At 40.9% G+C, this 19,088-nt stretch overlaps 1 long non-coding RNA gene across 1 annotated transcript; it reads right to left on the reverse strand.

The window, feature by feature from the left end:
• Positions 1-6,825: 6,825 nt before the first annotated feature.
• On the reverse strand, positions 6,826-18,816 carry LOC119497336. The gene is made up of 3 exons (XR_005208902.1): positions 18,716-18,816; positions 18,370-18,514; positions 6,826-7,683 (listed from the first exon to the last, which is right to left on the reverse strand). It is a non-coding gene; the product is annotated as an uncharacterized LOC119497336 (long non-coding RNA).
• Between the last annotated feature and the right edge of the window lie 272 nt (positions 18,817-19,088).

A 19,088-nucleotide genomic window follows, 5' to 3' on the forward strand; every position in this document is an offset into this window, starting at 1 on the left:
CTGTATTCAAAGAGGAATCGGCACAAAGGACCTGTGGACCTTTATCCAACGCTCAGGCCCCAAGCTCAATCTCTGCTCCCTCTAGTTCACTACAGTATAAACCCACATGTACTATAGGCTTGACCAAATACAACCTTTTACTGACTCATAATAATATGTTATTTTATCTTCAGTGTTCAGGTATTGATATTAACTTCCACACATAAGCTATACAGCCAGGCCTTTGACTGTTTGTTTGCATCAGTTCAACAAAAAAAAAAAAACATGCACTCACTTATTGCCTATATGCATTAGAGTAATAATGATAGGCTACAACCAACACACACGGCTGCAAACAATTACACAGACATACACATACAGTATACAGAGCCCCACAGGAACACCAGCCTCGTGTTAAGCAGCTTGGCCCTGGTGCACCATGGGAGGAAAATAAACACACTGGTCCAGCTAAAGACCCCAGGATGCCATTTCCTCCTCAGCTGTGTTTTCTCTTCTGTGTGTGTTTGTGTGTGTCAGTGTTGCTGTGTTACCTGGTGCTGGTGTTAGCAGTGTTTACCAAGTCCTGCAGTGAGATCAAACATAGTAATTAGCATTTAAGCTTTTTTTTTTTTTTTTAGTAGGACCTAAACTTTATCAAAGGCACCTTGCTTTTGACAAGATTAATGTGGCATTCACATGTTCTGACTTGGGATCCTTATTTCTAGAAAGATTTAAGAGCAACTGGCAATAATGTCTTTGTGACTTACTGTGACATACATACATACATATGATCTTTTTTCTTTTGAAAAGCATTCATCACTCATTTTTCCAAGTCAAGTCCGATTCAGCAGTTTAATAAGACAATCAAAACTTGGGTTTTAGATTATTGTATTCATTTTTCCTACCTACTGACGAGCACTTGAATGCAGCAGAAGCAGATTTTAAAACAGTCCATGCACTCTGCATGTTCACTTCACGTTTTGTGTGTGTGAAGTGAATCACTGCACTATGGTGAAGGAACTTTGACAAAAGTAAAAGAAGACATGATTTTCATGTTGAACTGGAAAGAATGAAAACCATTGACTTCAGATAGGCAATATATGCATGAATTCCACTGATGGAAATGTTTAGCAGAGGATGTCTTTGAGATGCTTAAAGTGCATCTGCACTCTGTTTGGGCAACATTAAACAATGGCTTTTAGAATTATTGTGTATTGTCTGTAAAAAAAACATAAGAAAAGTAATAAAGGGACTTGTGACAATTCACATATAATTTGATAATTTGACTGCAGCTTCTGTGATAGATGATGCAAATAAGTGAATTTAAGGGGACTGCTCTCCAGCCAACACATTATGTGTTGTACACAATTTACATGATTATATTCCTTCACCATTAAATGGATTATATGAAAATGATATGGACTAGCCAAACAAGACAGAAGCCGGTTTCAGAACAATTACTTGAACACAGTTACAACTAAAGCTGTTGAGCATTAGGAGTTCAGTTTAGGGTTACATTAGGCAACAGAAAGTATTTTGGTTAACCCGACCCCAAAGTTTTTATTCATGGCTGACTAAGAAAAACTTTAGCAAAAAATGATAACTTACCGTAAAAACCCATCTTTCTATTTTCCAAATCTCAGTTCTGTGAAGTTGAAAACAGATGCCTTCCCACTACCCCAAACCACAGCACCCTTACTTTTCAATGCACTTTTTCAATGTCAAAGTGTTCCTACTACATGTTTTAATTTTTTTTTTTGCACAAGTATAGTCGCTTTAGCAATATACAATAAATTAACATACATTTCACAAATTTCGAGGGAACGGGTTCTGTTCATTTTAAGTTATTTCAGGAAGTGTGTTGCACTCATTTCAGATCACCATCTGACAGCACTTTCTGCTTATTGCACGCAGTGCAGTGATGCCAGCAGTCATGACTTTGTGTCACTTTTTTTTCCAACGAGAAATATATCAATTTGGAATGAAAGGCTTAATATCGCTCCACTTATGTATTTCTCCTGGAAGTGACATCAGAGCTGAGTCAGACCTTTACGTCAGTCAAGCATTAAAGTTGTTACGTCAGTCTCGGCATTAAACTTAACTCAGCGGGCAGCTCAGGTAACGTGTCAACCTTGAGTGAAAAGCAGTATGGGAACAGTTTGGACCAATGCTGATGATCTCCTTTTTCTCTAAATGCATTACAGCAGTGGATCTCTGGGGCCATTTGGAACAAACCGAGACTGTGATGGGAGAGAAGACAGAAGACGAGCCACAAAACCTGCTCATGAACCTATGCACTCAGCAGAATTTTACTCATATGACAAATTGATTTACTCGAGCTACATCCCATTCCAGCCATTGCTGCACATGATGCACACACATGAAAGCCCTACTAAAAGTCAGCCATCAGCACATACCAGCGGATGACATGTATGACTGGAGACAGCTGATGCGATGAGTGGCTTCACGGAAAACAGAGAAGACGTGATGAGAGTGTATAGAACGGGGACAAGAAAGTTGGACGCGGAAACAAAGCGACGTTAGAAAGTAGAAGAGGAAGAGAAGGATTAAATAATCACGAGATATAACAGAGGAGAAGAAAAAGAAGAAGTGTGATAGTTGGAGAGGACAGGAGAGGAAGGAACGGCAGGAGCTTTAGAGTGGATGAGCAGCCCATAAGGTTGCCAGATGAGCTTCAGCTTAACCGCAATCCTCAAAACGGAGACAAACATACGCCAGTGTCTCCTGTATGCCTTCCACTGACGCCCCTAAACGATTGTAAACATTAGTTCTCGAGAAAAGGGAGGGTTCCCCGGGGCCACTTCTGTGCACTGGATCGCACTACCTCAGCAGTGGTGCTAGATAATCACCAACAGATAATGTTTGGTTAGTACAGACATTTCTGAGGACTGATTTCACCGCTGATCGTGAGGCAGTCAGAGCAGCTTTGGCAAAATGGCTGGAAATGCTGTTGTTGCAAACCTGGAACTGGTATTGTGCTATGGGTTTTTATGCTTGTGGCTTCACTGGAGCTGACTTAGTCATTCCACAGTCATTATTGGGGACAAGACCCCATAATGAGAATTCGATTAAAGCTGGTGTTGGTAAGTTTGAGGAAATATGATAAAGTTATTTTTTATCCTGACAGTAGATAATCTGTGGAAAAAAATAATGTTCCTCTGTGTCCTCCTACTGTAGATTTCACTGCGTCCGAAGGAAAGCCGGCCAGTGGGCGGTGCTTGGTTTTGGCTCGACTGTTATCAACATGGCGGCTGGGTCACAAACTTTCTTATTTTACAGCTAAACAGTGCATTAAAATATGTTTCTGAAAACATTTGAGGTGAGAAATAGGCATTACAGTAACAGAATACTGATTCATATTTGATCAGCGCTGCCTAGTTTGACCGTTTGATTGGAGTTTGCAAGTTTCGAGAACAGTGATTGACAGCTGCTGTAAAGACTGCTCGGCTCTGATTGGTTGTTTTCCTTCGGGCGGGGTGGAATCTTGCAAATGCCATTAGAAGCACAGTAAACCAGAAGAACATGATGTTTTTTCACAGATTATCTTGTGCAATACTGTCAGGATATCGTGACAGTTTTATAAAAATAACTTTTTTATCATATTTGCTCAAAGTTACCAACTGCAGCTTTAACAGTGAACAGTTGTACAGCTTGAAAAGGGGCCACTGTATGAAGTCAGATTGCATGGGTACATTTTGACAACAACGAGTGATGTTAGATGATTTTAGTTGCAGATGGCTTCCCTCATACTTGCCTACACAAGCATTTCAAGTTTGTATAAATCTTTTAAGTCATCAATAAAAGTTAGGGAGATATTGTGTTTTTGTCAAACAAAATGAGCTTTTCAGATGAATTGTGTAATGTATACAAATGATATCAAGTCAAGTCATCGATGTCAAGAAAACTGACAAACCAAGCGTGATAGTTTTTCTTAAAATAGGAAAAAATGGGTTTCATACACAATGGAGACAAAGACCCTCCCCTTCTGATGTCCCTCATGGGACCTTATTTTGGAAAATAATATGTACAGTAATCAAAGATGAGAGACAAATCATTTTTTTAAACCCGTTTGAATTGTGCCATTAATCACACATATGATGTTTGCCAATCTAAAAGATAATTTTGTCAAGAAAGTCATGGTTTGTCGTAGGTTTGACGTAGTATCATTTAGATTTGAGTGAAACTGCTCAGTGAACTGCATCTCTTGTCTCGCACAATATACGTCACCAATATTAGCTAGCTAACTTAACTATGTTCCACGCAAAAATGAAACGTTATCTTACCTGATGTGTTCAGCGACTCCTGGTCTTTTTATCAGCCGGGAAGCGGAAGAATGAGCAAAACCCGTTGCTTGTGTGAGTAACCTATCTCTGTACGAAACACATATAGACATCGTAAACGCGACTTTTAGGTGTCTAGTCTTTCTAATTACGTATTTTCACAGACTTATCCTTCAACAGTTTTACAACAAACTGCGACTCTCTTGACTTGCAAAATTATCTTTTAAATTAAAATCTTATGTGCATTCATGGCACAATTCAAGCGGGATCAAATTTGTCTCTTGCCGTTGACTAGTGTAGATATTCTTTTCTGTAATAAGGTCTCATGGTGGTGCACCGGAAGGGGAGGTACTTCACCTCTCTATAAAAAACAATCTGCACAAAAACTTTATTTACTACCATCGGCACAATGAATGGGAATATAATGTGAATGGTAATTTTAAAAAAATCATTTGTAGTGCAGGAACCTTTCTACATTTCCCCATCATAGTCCTGTCAATGCCATAGGTGTTTATATCTTTATGTTATTGTGGTCTGAGGTTAGGTTTCTGAAGAACTCCACATTGCTCTGTATCAGCTAATTATTTACCAGATTTGACACCAAACAAATCCAACCTCTCTGAGTTTACGTTAAACGGGCCGCGGCTCTCTGGCGTTCCTCACGGATGAAACATTGCGTATGTCACACAGTGTGCGTCTCCCTTTGTGCCTTGTTTTCATCCCTCGAGGACTACTTTACTTTGTTTGAAGTCTCATTTATTTAACCTACGTATCAGCTTCAGAATTGATTAGGCCTTTCGTGCAAACACCCGCGGCACAGTATTGGTTTTACGTGGACATCGGAGGCAAGTTCCCGCTCGCCTGAGCCATTAAAGACATAGCACGTCTTGACATTATTACCATTTCCAAGCTTCCCCAAAGGAATACAAGAGGAAACAAAATGTAAACAAAGCAGACATCTGAGAGGAGATATTTGATTCAAACTTTCACATCCTCTTCTCTGAGGTTGCTTGAAAATGGAAACCTGGAGTTTGTTTAGATTTGCCTCCCCTGGGATTGCTAACATTTGGCCTCCTAAGTATTAATTGGTGAACTGGCAGAATGTCCACAGCTGCTTAAGGTAACTGTAGAAATTTTAAAATACCAGATGTAATGTACACTGGAGCTCATTTTATAAATGTCCCTGACTGTTGAGTTTAACATGAACAGCACTCCGGTCTGTAAGGATCTCTATAAGGGTTTGACTCACACTGTGATTAAAATCCCCTCTCTCTGTAGACAAGGACTGATACTTGAATTAAACAACCATCTAATTAGATTACACCCTTTACATGTGCCACTGAACCGAATCTCTCGTGTATTATTCTTGTTCCAATTTATATTATTTACCGCTCTGATTTATTGTGCTATAGGCAAAGCGCGCAGGAGCAGGATCGGGTTTAGCGTTAGAATTTGTCACGTATATTTACAAAAAATACAGGCACTTGTTATTAGGTCACGATAAGTCACCTTGGGGGAGAGAATTAATATCATAAAGTATTCAAGAACGTCAACAAGTCAAGATCCAGACCGTCTGGAACGGCGGCCTATCTAAACAATGAGAACATTGTTATTTTCGTAAACCTGTTGACACAAGTCATCGAGGACCGTATTATATGCCAGACAGCTGTTTCGACATGAACTCGGAGGCAAAGACGGAAAAGGAAAAAAAAAAAAAAAAGAGAAATTAATGCGTTAAACGATTACATTATCCGGTGTCCCAGGCAGTATACTGTAATCAAACAATTACTGGAGAGCAATTTACTGGTTGACTACTGCTGCACCAGTCTGTTTGGTGTCAAGGCCGACTCGCTCACACGTGAGATAAACAGAACAATTACCATTATTAGAAGATATGATCGAGTTTCATGGTTTGGACTATAAACATGCATAGAGGAGGACATTTTCACATGATGAAGACCTGAGCAAAGAGGAAGGTTTGCATGTGGGCCGGTAGCTTATAAACCACTGGAGGGTAAGGGATATAGTGTGTGTGAGGCTATATATGGCATAATTGTGTTTTTATACATGTGTAATCAGTGTGACAGAGACATAAAGACAAAAGTAAGGAAGGAAGGAGAGACAAAAGGATGTAAGGAGACAGTGGAAGGGGGGAGAATTTCTCAGTGAAAGAAGCCCGTCACATTGCTTTTCAGGCCGACGACACTTGCTTTGTTTGCCTTTAAAGAGAAAGAATGAGAGTAAAAAAGGCAAGAAAAGAAAGAGGGGAGAAGTAGAACAAGAAATGTAGAAAGTGGCCCCCTCTTGGCAGCCCAGCGCTGTCCAACAGACATGCTTTAGGGGTTGCATTGGTGGCATTCTGGTAGAGAATCAGGGTAGCATTCATCCGAGCATGCCACACAGAGTCTCTGTGGCCAATCCACGCTGGAGGCCCTAGGACAGGGAGTTTGTGCCGCTGAAAGCTCGGGACAACATAGCTCGACAGCATCTCACACACACACACGCACACACACACACACACACAAACACACAGCGAGAGAAAAGACAGGCTGGTTTCCCACAGGGAAGGGCTGAAAGCTACACCATGTTCAGCTGGTACAACATGATGAAAGTGAACTGGAACACATTGTGCTGGACTGCCACCGAAGGGACATCGCCTCTCCGGTGATCTTTTTTAAGCATGAAGCAGTGTTTTTTTTTTTTTTTTCTGTGTGTAAGCCCCTATAATGTCAACCGGAGTTGTTGGAAATACTGCTGCCATGTAGCCATCAATCGATTAAGTGACTTAAAGTTGTGAAGCAACTGTTGGACAGTGAAGGATTTCTGTAAGTCTGCTGTAAGCGAGTCATAAGCGGTCAGAGGAAACCATTTCGCTGCGACACATTTTCCATCTATTTAGCGATGTAATCACGTAAATAAATACAGAAAAGAAAGAGAATTTACTTATTGCATGGCACCATTAGAAATGTTTGTACATGTTTAGTAATTTATTGATTTATTTTTCTTTTATCTATTATTTCAAAGCAAAAAATGAAGCAAAAAATGAACACACCGATTGATAATCAGTCTTTACTGGATATTATGAAACATCATGTTTAAAGCAATGAAGGGATTTAAACCTACTTTTACAATGTTGAGTATTTATAACCACTAGCCCAGCAGTGCACATGCCTCATCCACATGGATGCATACTTTGTGTCAGCCATGTTTTGAGCAAGATTTTGTGTGTTAGGGTCAAAGGCGACCTCTTGACACTGGGAGTTTATACATGCTAATGAGGCCTGCACTCTAACCTCGTCGCTAAGTGCATATGGCACACACACACAGGCTAACTTCATGAGTTTATGTGGGATCAGCATGTCGATCATTGAACTGAGTGGTGAGGAGCTTTCAGTTAGACACCCTGAAACAAAAAAGAAAACATATTTAAAAGGCATAAAATGCATCTTTAAAATCATTTCTGGGCTGTACCTCAAAGGTAAAAGTCCACTTTTGATTTAATACATCATGCTAGTCCAACTTAATACTTCTTCATTTAGTCATTTTTATAATTTCTTGCATTTTAAAGTTCACATCAACGTTGTGTAATATTGTATTTATACCCACTCATCAAGGGGGGCAAACTTTGTTCATCACCAGAGTTTCTTTTTTGAACACACACTCACACACACACAAAGAAGAAAAAAAAAATCTCATGCTTTGGAAAAGTTGCAGCTTTGAAAACTCACTTTTCTCAGCCAAACTTCTTATACATATTTGCAAGAAATCAAAGCCTCTTTGTGGGGCTGGCCCTAATCCTTTCTCCGGCACATAAAGGATGTACCTTTAAACTGGCTTTCACTCCTCTGACAACCATGCAAATTGGTGAGAGGTAGGATGCCATCTCATTGACATTGTTTGTTAGAATAACATAGCGCAGGGGGAAAGGTCCCGTCTCAGGCATTCCACCGGAGCCCTCCCCTCTGTGAAGTTGCCTGATGAATTGTCACAAGCTTGTTATTTGCCATTAGTTTCTAGCATTTCTTCCTTCTGTTGGCCAAACTAATTCAATCTTTTTGGGGGGTAATCTCATTGAATCCCCCAGGAGGTTTTGGGGAACTTTTTTCCTTTTTCCCCCCGCCTCTTTTTTGCCACATGGTGCTATACCTGACCCAGTTTATTTGGATAGTTTCTTCCTTATGTTATTATCTCAAAACATTTTTTTTTTCCCAGAGGTTTTGTAATTGTTATATAATCACAAATGCATCATACTTCTATCTTATGAGTGGTGTTTTAGCTACTTTCTTCCTGTTGTCACAAAGGGTACACATCTAAGTAAATGACAAATAACTCCCATAAAAAACAGTTAATTTATACTACCTTAATGTTAAATGTAACATAGTAACACGGCAAACTGCTTTATTGATAGAGGACAAGACATTTATTTTAGCTCCTGCCTACATTTTAAAATATAAATTAGCTTCAAAATAAAACAATATAAAAGAAGAAGAAAATTCTAAAACAAAAGTATTTTTTCTTTTTCTTAAATATTGACCAAATTATGCTCCTATCTGTTCTGCAACTGCACTAATTCTGGAATAATAACCCATGATTTCACTCTTGAAAAGGACAGGAATATGTCTGTTTACTCACAATGATCCACCCTAAAGGGCATCAATCAGAAGTCACATTGTAATAAGATCCAGAAGTGTGCTCAGATCAGAGCAGGGCACTGCTAACAACCGTACCCTCATGATAGCAGTGTGACTAAGAGTTTAATTTGGGAGCAGCCATCACTTCAAAGGAAGATGTGAGTATTTTCCTGCTTATTTGCACCCCCAATGGGGCCTATACATTATAGTATAACCATGCCCCGGTCCTCCGCTCATGCACTAATGCCATCCTGATTGCCTAATTTCTCATGTCAGCAACTTCTTCTGGGGAGCGAGAGGAGGACAATTAGGGGACAATTGAACATGATTGTGATGGGAATGTTCTGTGCAGCAGCAGGCAGCCCGCAAGCCGCCTGCAATGTAGGCTGGTTTTGGTTAAGAAGACGATGCATTTTTTTTTTTTTTTTTCAATCTGTGTTTTTTCTCAAAGTTCATCCTCAGGACACATCAGGAAGTGACTGTGATGGGCAGGCAGTAAGCAGTCACAGAGGGAACACCACGACTTCTAGCTAATTAAAAACATTTAGACACTCAGAGCAAAAAGGGTGGAATCACGGGTGGTTTGGTTTGTTTGACGAACCATGTGGCTTTGTGTATGCATGTGTCACACCTTACTTTTAACTTGTTTATTTACTGTAGTCATCTTGGGATTTCGTATGAAAGTTGATCAGAGTAAATTTGCGTTAAATTCCACAATAGATGTGTACCAACTCTTTATCAAATATTTGCATTTTTATTCAAATCAACCAGGTCTCGCGGGAAGGCGTATGAATAGCAAGACATTACACGAACATTCCGCTTGTAATGAGGACGCACTTTAGGCATTTCGCCTGACATTTGTACGCCACGCAACAAAGCAACGGAAATGTCCGCGGTTAGGTTGAGGCACAAAAAAAACACTTAGTTAGGTTTCGGAAAAATGTCATGGTCGGGCTTAAAATAAGTATGTAAGCTAAGTAAAATACATACGGAAACAATGTAATATAAGTACGGAAAACACGTCACAAACGTCACTAAAAAAACCTTGCCACAAATGTCACTAGCTTACAAAACAAAACACCGCTCTCAAACAAGCCCCCAGGAAGAACGCCAGGCTTTGAAACAAATTTTCGTAGTGGCCAAACGGTGGTACTACAACTTCCATGTCCGTCACATGATGGCATTGGGCCCAAAAAGACTTTTTAAAGTTGTAAAATGCATTAATAGCCAAATCAAGAGTTATTTTCCTTCCTCCGTTCATGTGAATGAGATCCAGACTGAAGCTGGACCGAGGGCTGGGAGGCGGAGTTAAAGGAAATGCTACTGCGCCTTCTCTATGGGCTCTATGAACTTTATCACTCGGCAGTCGAGCCATTTTGGCTTCATGCGCCACTGAGCAATTCTCGAATGAACGGGAGCCCGCCTCCAACGCTGTATCCAGTTCTCTTTATACATCCATGGTCTCAAACATCAGTCTCGTGGTTAAAAGTCGTGTGTTTGTTGAACCCACCCACCTGCCATCCCACCACCCAAAAAGCAGTCTTTCTCGCTTTTTATTCTACGTCACTGGCTCTGATTCTAGCATATTATTTAGGAGCGTTTACATTGTTGTCAGTAGAGACTGCATGGTGTACAAATGACTCGCCAAACGCAAGAAAGATGTCCTTATTGTGCACTAAATGCCTTGCGCATTACCATGGCATTCATACGCCTTTTTCGTGCGGGCTGATTTCCATATCAAATGAGTAGAAAAGAGAACGGACGGAGTTATCATTGCAGTCACACTCAAAAGTCAAAATTGAAATGCAGCCCCGTAGTGATAAACATTTCTAATGAGGTCGCACGCCTCGAAAAATACGACCACTGGCAGGATATTACAGCATTAACACTTCTAAATCAAACTTGTCGAGTTTGCATGTACCCAATGTGTCTGTGGTTGCATGGTTTGATCTGTTAAGTGTGTTCATGTGGCAGAGAAACTGTCATTTCAACCAAAGCCAAAAGTTGGCATATGGGTGGCTTCAAGTTTTAGAACATGTGGTTTTCTATACAGACGAAAACAGTGTTCAGAGTGTGCAGTAGACGCGGCCACTGCCAACAAACTTAAATCTATGAAGTTAAGGATGGGAGATGTGTATACATGATGAATTAGAATACTTTTAAGGCACAGCTTGTTTAATGGAAAGCTGCAGCAGTACACTTAACTTTCTGAGTGCTATCTCATTTCCAAAATGTCAAACCTTTCAAATATATATTTTTTTTCCAGACAACAAACTCACTCCTGTGCTGGGATCTCGAGTTTCACTGATACAGTACGTCCTTGGTTAGCGCTGTGATAAATGCCCTGTTACCGATGCCAAAAAACACAACATCAAAGCGGACCTAAAAAACAAGTGAAGGTCTAATAATTTCCAGTCACAGCTCGACAGTGGCATTATCTGGTTTTGAGGCCATGTATGCATTATCTTCTGTTATTGGACTATTTGTCATGAGAGAGCACTTCCCTTTGTTCAAACAAACCAGTCAGTGTTGCAGGTCCGGAGCAGGGGGCCGAGAGCATTCTGGTTTATCTTACCTCTGAACAAATAAACTATAATGCTGACTAATAACTGGCCTGGAATGTGAGCAGAGCTTAACTCTCAGCTCAATGTGTTGTTAAGCATAATGAATATTACAGGCCCCTCTGTATACAATGCCAAGGCTTGGTTTACTTTACTACACATGGCCGAGGCCTTTAACTGAACGTTGACCCCTGGCTGAGACAAGAGAATTCACTCGTGCATAAATAACAGACTTGAATTAGCATGATGATAAAGGTGACGACTCACAGGCAACTTTTCAAAGTAAAGGTGGTGGGAAATGTCATGTTAAGGAGGAGAAAATATAAGTAAAGATAAGGAGAATTACAGTGTAAAAAATTATATACACTTCATTTAGAAATATGGTGCCAACTCTTCGCAAGACTTAAGGCCCGTGCACACCAAGTTCGTGCATCATCCAATATGGCATGACAAACATTCACTTTGTCTCCAGGCACAAAGCACTTTACGATAAAGAAATGAAATAATACAGAGATGCAGAATTTAAAGACAGACTGTAGCAGGTGATTGCAGAACGTCTTGGAATTGGGGACGGTTGTGAAACAAAGGACGTACGAAGGATTAGACTGTAGTGATTGTGCTCTAGGCAGCTAATGATAGCCTCTTGTGAATGTCGTTCATTCCTTAGCCCCGTTTGGAATTAGCGCTATCCATCGCACCCACATAATTTATAATATGTAATATAAAGCATCGGACTCAGTGTGCAAGGTTTCTGTGCGTAACGTTTTTTATCAGATTAAAAAATACATACGAAGAAAACGGACTTGGTGTGCAAAGACCTATACATGGAGTCATGATTTCAGATTTTCTAGAAATCATGGAGATACATAATACACCGCTGCACTATGATATGTTGCAGAATAGTTTCCTCATCATGATGTAAGTGGCTGTGGAGGGGCAAATTCTCTAATTCATACTGAAAAACATTGCGCGTGTTGTACATTTTCCTCATTACTATGCTCATAAAACGTATTTAATTTCACTTTAACACACAAAAAGGGCATTATGTCCATAAATAAGTAGGCGAAAAGGTTCATGCCACTCTGTGTTATGAGGAGAAGAATAGCAGAGCAGCACGGCTGTCCCGCCTGTCTATCGTTAACAGCAGAAGACACAGCGAGGCCACTCGCTGCCTCAGCGGGCTGTAGCTGTCAGGCTTTCCAGCGAGTCGACAGCCCGAGTGATAAGACCACTTTAAAAGGAGAAATATCCGCCTCTCCTCCCCCTTTAAGAGGAAATCTGCTTAAAATACCATGACTGTCTTGAATGTGGCTTATGGAGGGTGTGATCATTGGCGGCTGCTTTAAGGGTAATAAACTCAATACAAGTGACTGTCTCCCCTCTGTTCGAGGCCCAGTGACTGGCACAAGCCATCAAAATAAACAGCGAGGCTGTCACTGTTTCCGTCCCACTGTTAGTCACATATCTGCCTTGATGCCCTCAATGCTGGATAAGGAAGAATACGCTTTACTGTGTGGGATATCAGCTGCTATAGTGCCAAGTAAGCGATCAATACATTGAATGAATGTTGAGAGCTATGCACTCGTGTTTCCTCATCGAGCGATGATGTCCTTCATGGAGAGCTTTCCATACCACAAAGAAGAGATTTTATGAATAATGGCAACAAGGGTGGGGAATGACAATGAGATCAAGGATGAGAGGATCAAAACAATATCAGGGGGTGAAGTATGAAGGACACTAGATAGGTTACAGTTTTGAAAGAGTCTCTCCCATCTTCTGAATGTATGCCGTCGTGGCGGTGTACAACTCCAGCTATAGAAACACAGCCCCAACTCCCATGAGCCCTCTGTCTCTCTCCCACCCCTCCGTGACCCAATTCCCCCGAGGTTTCCGACTGCCTGTCAAAGTTTTGCACCAACTATCGAAAACGGGGAAGGGGTTTCTGCAGCGCGAATACCCTTCGCGATCAACCGAGTTGTAGGTATCTATTTTGCTTGGAGTTGCAGAACTGAGGCAACATTCTGATGAGGACGCGTGGAGGTCAACACCTCGGTGAAAACAATGACAGATGCAGTAGCACGATATAAATTCACCGTGGCATCCAGCCTCAGCTCCGACTGTCAGCAGCATCAGAGGGCATCAGGGGAGCCCTCTGCAAAAATGAGGGGGGAAAACGAGCAGGAGGAGGAGGAAAAGGCAGGCAGGAGTTTGTAACAGTGTCTATTACGCTGCAGAAGAATTTGCCTGGGAGCTCGGCTTGACAGATTAGTCCAGCGCCCAGATGGGGCAGTGCATCGGTGAAACAAGAGCTACTTTTATGAGGTACGTAACACAAGCCCGGGGTAGCCACGGCAAGGCCCGGTAAGCGATCCCTTGATGAAAGTGAGGGCAGTGCTCCACCTTTCATGTTTCCATAGGTTTTATTTGGAGCGCGCACAGACGGGGCTGCAGACAGAAATGACAGACAATTAAGATTGCACAAAGGCAAGGGAAACTCAGTATCGAGCTACATGACCCCTGCTTGCCGGCAGTATTTCAATGCATATGGCTGCCTTTTGTAATGAAATTCTTAGGGAAAACCTGTGTGTGTGTGAGTGAGAGAGACAGAGAGAGAGAGAGAAAAGAGGGCCCGAAGCTCAAGCGATGGGTAAAACATGCAGTTATATATACCTGGCAGATTCCAGTTTCTAAACCCACCTTCATGCATCAAAGAGCCAAAGCAATAGACGGGTGTGGGATTAATGTGGAAATAAACCTTGGGCTTTCTACATATCAAAGACCAGATAAGCTTATGAAGTTTAATTCATATGTTTTATTCCGCTGAAAAACGGCCATTTGTGATGATGGCTGGGCTGTCCCGGCGGAATGATAGCACGCCGATAACGATCCGCGGCGCCAACACTTCAACTGAATCCATTTCTAAGGAGAAAGGAACAGGTTTGAGAAATATAAATTAACCTCACCTCGCTGAGAGTGAGGAAAGGCGGAGGGGGGGGGGGATTCTCCCATGAATGTCCACTGACAGGGATTTCTTCATCCCAGTAACTAAGACATCTAGTTTGAGCCATAAAGGAACGATGGCGGCAGACAGGCGGTCCGTGGCTCCAGACAGAATAGAACAATTTTTTTTTTTTGGTGGCGAGAGATGTCTAAATCTGGGAATGGATTTTATATTTCCAGCGTAATATCAAGGGCGAGCAGGTGAGCTTCCTGGGTTTTCATTCTGCAGACACCTAATCTTGATCTCCCTGCACATGTGTGGATGAGAGAGTGAAGTCAGACAGCATTGGAAATGTGGAAGAATTAGAATGAACTTGGCTTTTTTTTTTTCTTCACAAAGTTCTCAGATGAACATCCACCAAACTAATGAAAAATATGTATTACCTGTGTCGACAAGGATGTGGAATTAGGCATGTTTTAAATACACACATGTTACATCTGCATTTCAGAGGTCAAACCGTGTCTGGATTTCTACATTTTTAAAACAGCTATGCATCGTTGTATTCCACTTGTATGGGTGAGAAACAAGACATGTGTGTGGTTTCCCACCCATGTGGTTTCATTTTCAATGTATATATTCTTTTTAAATACACTGTAATGCAACGCTACACAGCTCCATTCTACCCCTAACATATTTATGACTACATATGCCATTGACTTGGTTTAAAATGTGGAAAAACTCTCAAACAAAACGGACTGAACACACAAATAGAATATGGCTGGAGCTTACGATGGAATTAGTCACACTTTTAGGTTGTCACTTATGTATTTGTTTTGTTTTATGAGAGACTCAGAATGAGGAAACAAATTTATCATGTTTGAACAATGAAGCTAAGCCAGTTTGGTTACAAAAATAATACTGGTGGGATCAGGTACAGGATGTCTCTCTTCAGAGCGGCCGCCGCGACTGGAAACATTTTTTTTCTCATTGAGCATGTAAATTATTACAAACTGTTCCTCTGCAGCCACTTTTCAACACCATGCGGAAACTCCATGAAATTCTTCTTTTTTTTAATTCATAAAGCTTCTTCACAGTAGAATTTCACCCAGGAGGTTTTACAGGATTGTTCACTTTAATGAGGCCCTGGAAAAGCTTATTTTCCCATCTGTGGCCTCTGTCGTTCCCATTCACTTAATCAAATTACACGGCATCTTTAATCTTGCCTTATGAGCCGGTATATTAACTTAAATTCTGCGAACCCCGCAGCAATGAGTGGGTGAGATTCAATGGAGATCTATATGCAGCGCAGGGAAACGGTGCATTTCTTCCTCTTTGACAGTCAGGCGCGGTGATGATGACACCTCTGATGTATTTTTCGCCACAAACGGTACTCCAAATTGATATTTACTCTCAAATGGAAGAGTGAACACTTTTCAAAATCGCTACCAACAAATCGTATAACTAGCTTTATTAATTTTTCCCTAAAACAGTGATGTGAGTGCGAAGAACAGCATGCGGTTGGGGGCTGCTCCAGCCCTATAGGGTGGAGTTATTAATGGATGCAACTGTTCTGCCAATCCGTTAATCGCAACCACGCTGAACCACATCATATATCAAACAGCCTCACTCAGACAGCCAGCCAGCCAGCCAATCACTCAACCAGCCAGGCACTGGGGCAGCAAGCCAACCGCCAAATACACCAGCTAATCAGACTGTAAGGCGGTCAGGTCGCCATTCAGCCAGCTAGATAGCCACATAGTAGTAGTCAAAGTCAACCCAACAAGTCTGCCTCAGTCAGCCAGTGTGTCTGCCAACCAAAGCAGCCCGTCCCTGGCCCACGCCTGGAGAAAACAAGCAGTATGCAATCTGTACACCATAAACACAATGTGACACTTAGCACCGGGTTGAGCAAGATTTATCACACACATTCTTGGCTCTTCGGTTAATATACTGCACCGCTGTGACCGAACTTTCACTCCAGGCTCTCTGGGAATGACTCTGTGACACCCCTTCCCCTCGCCATTAACATCTCCCACTCTCACTTCCCAGAATACTTTCCAAATATCTAACAAGTAGTAAATCTGTTTTTAGGATTAATACTGAGCAGCAGGGCATTTGAGGCCCTCTTGTCAAAGCCTAACTAAATCTCTCTAAAGCACAACCAAGTTATGGTTTTAAGCTCCTGACGTATGAAACAGTACATTGGTATTAACAGGGTTCTGTGTTTGGTGTCCGGATCGCATAGTTCATCCAATATGGGGGCGGGCGGGGGTCATATTTCCTTGTTATGATGGAGCTACAGATTATTTTTAGGTGCACACATTAAAACGTTTATGTTTCACTCAAGTTTCACTGCAGCGAATGAAACTGCATATTCGGACTTGGTTGGACATCTGTAGAGCAAATGACGTGCGCTGGGGCTCTCGTTTTAAACTTTTATCTTACTGCGTGACCCAGGAAATAATAAATCAGCAAATGCCAAATGTCAGAAGGCATAAAATGATGACATGTTATCCTGGTTGTGTTAGGATCAAATGAATGTGTTCACAGGTTGCTTAGGGACAGGCAACACATTCATGGTATGCATGCTATGAAAGGATCTGTTCCCAACAGTATTTTGATATATTTAAAGTTAGCCCTTTGCTTTGTAAAAAATGAAAAAAGTCAAATTTGGCCATGGAGGAAGGCAGCAGTTGTGTGACAGGTTGGTGTCACATATTTGAGAAACAGATTGTGAACACATGTTCGGACCTTTTGCGTTCAAGAATTTGTCTATATTTACTCATTTGGGAGCCTTTCCAAAATAAGGAGATTCCATTCCAAATATGATATCTCTCTTTAATTTTGTTATTTGTATTTCCCCACTTCCTTTGATCTGTGATAGCTGCATGCTTTAGCTGCTTTCAACTAGAATAATGTCAGTCTCCTGTAGAGACATGGCATTTACAAGTGTCAGCTGGTCCATGCAAACTACCAGGATGTTGAGCTTAAAGGCAGCTGCATTCATTCGCTACATTGTGCTGAAAACCAATGGTCGTGATATTTCATTTTTGTATGATAAAATAGTGATAACTACATTTCAATTAACATATTCAACAACATTTAGTGTATGTATTTACAATGAGATAAATTCACAATGAGAGAGACATAAAGCCATCGACTGGCATTCTCCAGAGCAAACATCTTATAGATAGGATGATTAAAAAATAAGGAATACTTTATAGAAAACGTTTAACAGCCTGATAAATACACCTCACATGCACATAACATAACAAGCTACATTATATTAATGATATCTCAATACACACTGTAAAGGTCATTAAACAAACTAGGATAATACAAGAAATTGCCCTATAGGAACAAAAATATAAAGCTACCCTTACAACCGTGACAAGATCCTTATGCAAACAGAAGACTGCATGCGTAAATTAAAGTTTAGACAGTTTGATAGCGATATTTGGAAGATCATATATATATATATACGGTTTTATAAAAAAATAATAGCAGATGCCCAAGAAGTGAAGCTTGTGGTATGCCACATGCTATGACAAGAGAAGGAATTGTTGGAGGTAAATGAAGAACCAATGCAGTTCTTACACCGAGATGAGTCAAGTTTTGAACTGTAATTGGTGAAAAGTCAAACTTTTGATTAGAGAATTCATTAACGAAAGTGTATTGGAATTGCTTTATCAGTGTCTCGTAAAAAGTGGTTCCAATATTCAACAATTTGTCATTAAATTAATTTTGTAGTTTCTTTTTTTTGGTAATATTTGTTATTTTTCTGAGAATAATTGTTTTAAAAAAATAGGTGTTTTTTGTGTGTTTATGATGCATTTACATATATTGTAATTAAACAACAGATGGCATACAGTAAACACCTGTATAGCTCTGTTAATTGTAATAAAATTCAGTCTTTCCACTTCTGTCCAGTCGGAGTGAATCCACACTGAACTCACCGGACGTCCCTTAGCACCATCCGTTTCACCAGTCGGGGCAATGACTTCCTGTTCCAAAGCTGGGTACATCTATCAGTCTGTCAGTATGAGACAGTGACTGAGGGGCTTAAGCAGTTTGCTGACCCCAGTGCTTCCAACAAGATCTCTGTTGACAGGGTGTAAATACGCCAGTTAGATTTGGTCACTGTATCGTTTTTAGGAGTGATTACACATTTGAAATATGATAGAGTGATAATGTTCCCCTAATGGGAGTACAGTAATGAGGAGGGAAAAACACGAGAACAAAGAATTTTTTGGCACCATTTACCACATGGAGTAAAAAGCAGAAATGAAAATATGAAGTTACCCATCTGGTCTGTAATGTCTAATCGAATCCCTCTGCAAAACACCCATCTGTGCGTCAGTCTGTGCCTCTGTGTCCAAAATATACCTTAACTCCTGTGTTGACCCAAGATTTGTTTCCCACAAAGTCATCCGAGAGGAGCATGGAAAGAGTATCACTCTGCTGTTGATATGACAAATATAGAGTGGAGCCTTGAGAACGTAGCGTAAAGGTCAGCCAGAGTACAAGCGATAAGACTGTACACATCCAAGACCATCAAAGTGCTTTAAAAGATGCCCTCTGTATGGTGACATGTTACCCAAGCTGCTGTTGCCTATACAGTTAAAGCTAATGCTAAGCTATTCTCCTCGCAGTATGTTGACCTCTGTGAAAACAA

Source organism: Sebastes umbrosus, chromosome 11 (genome assembly GCF_015220745.1).
Source record: "Sebastes umbrosus isolate fSebUmb1 chromosome 11, fSebUmb1.pri, whole genome shotgun sequence".
NCBI lineage: Eukaryota > Metazoa > Chordata > Actinopteri > Perciformes > Sebastidae > Sebastes > Sebastes umbrosus.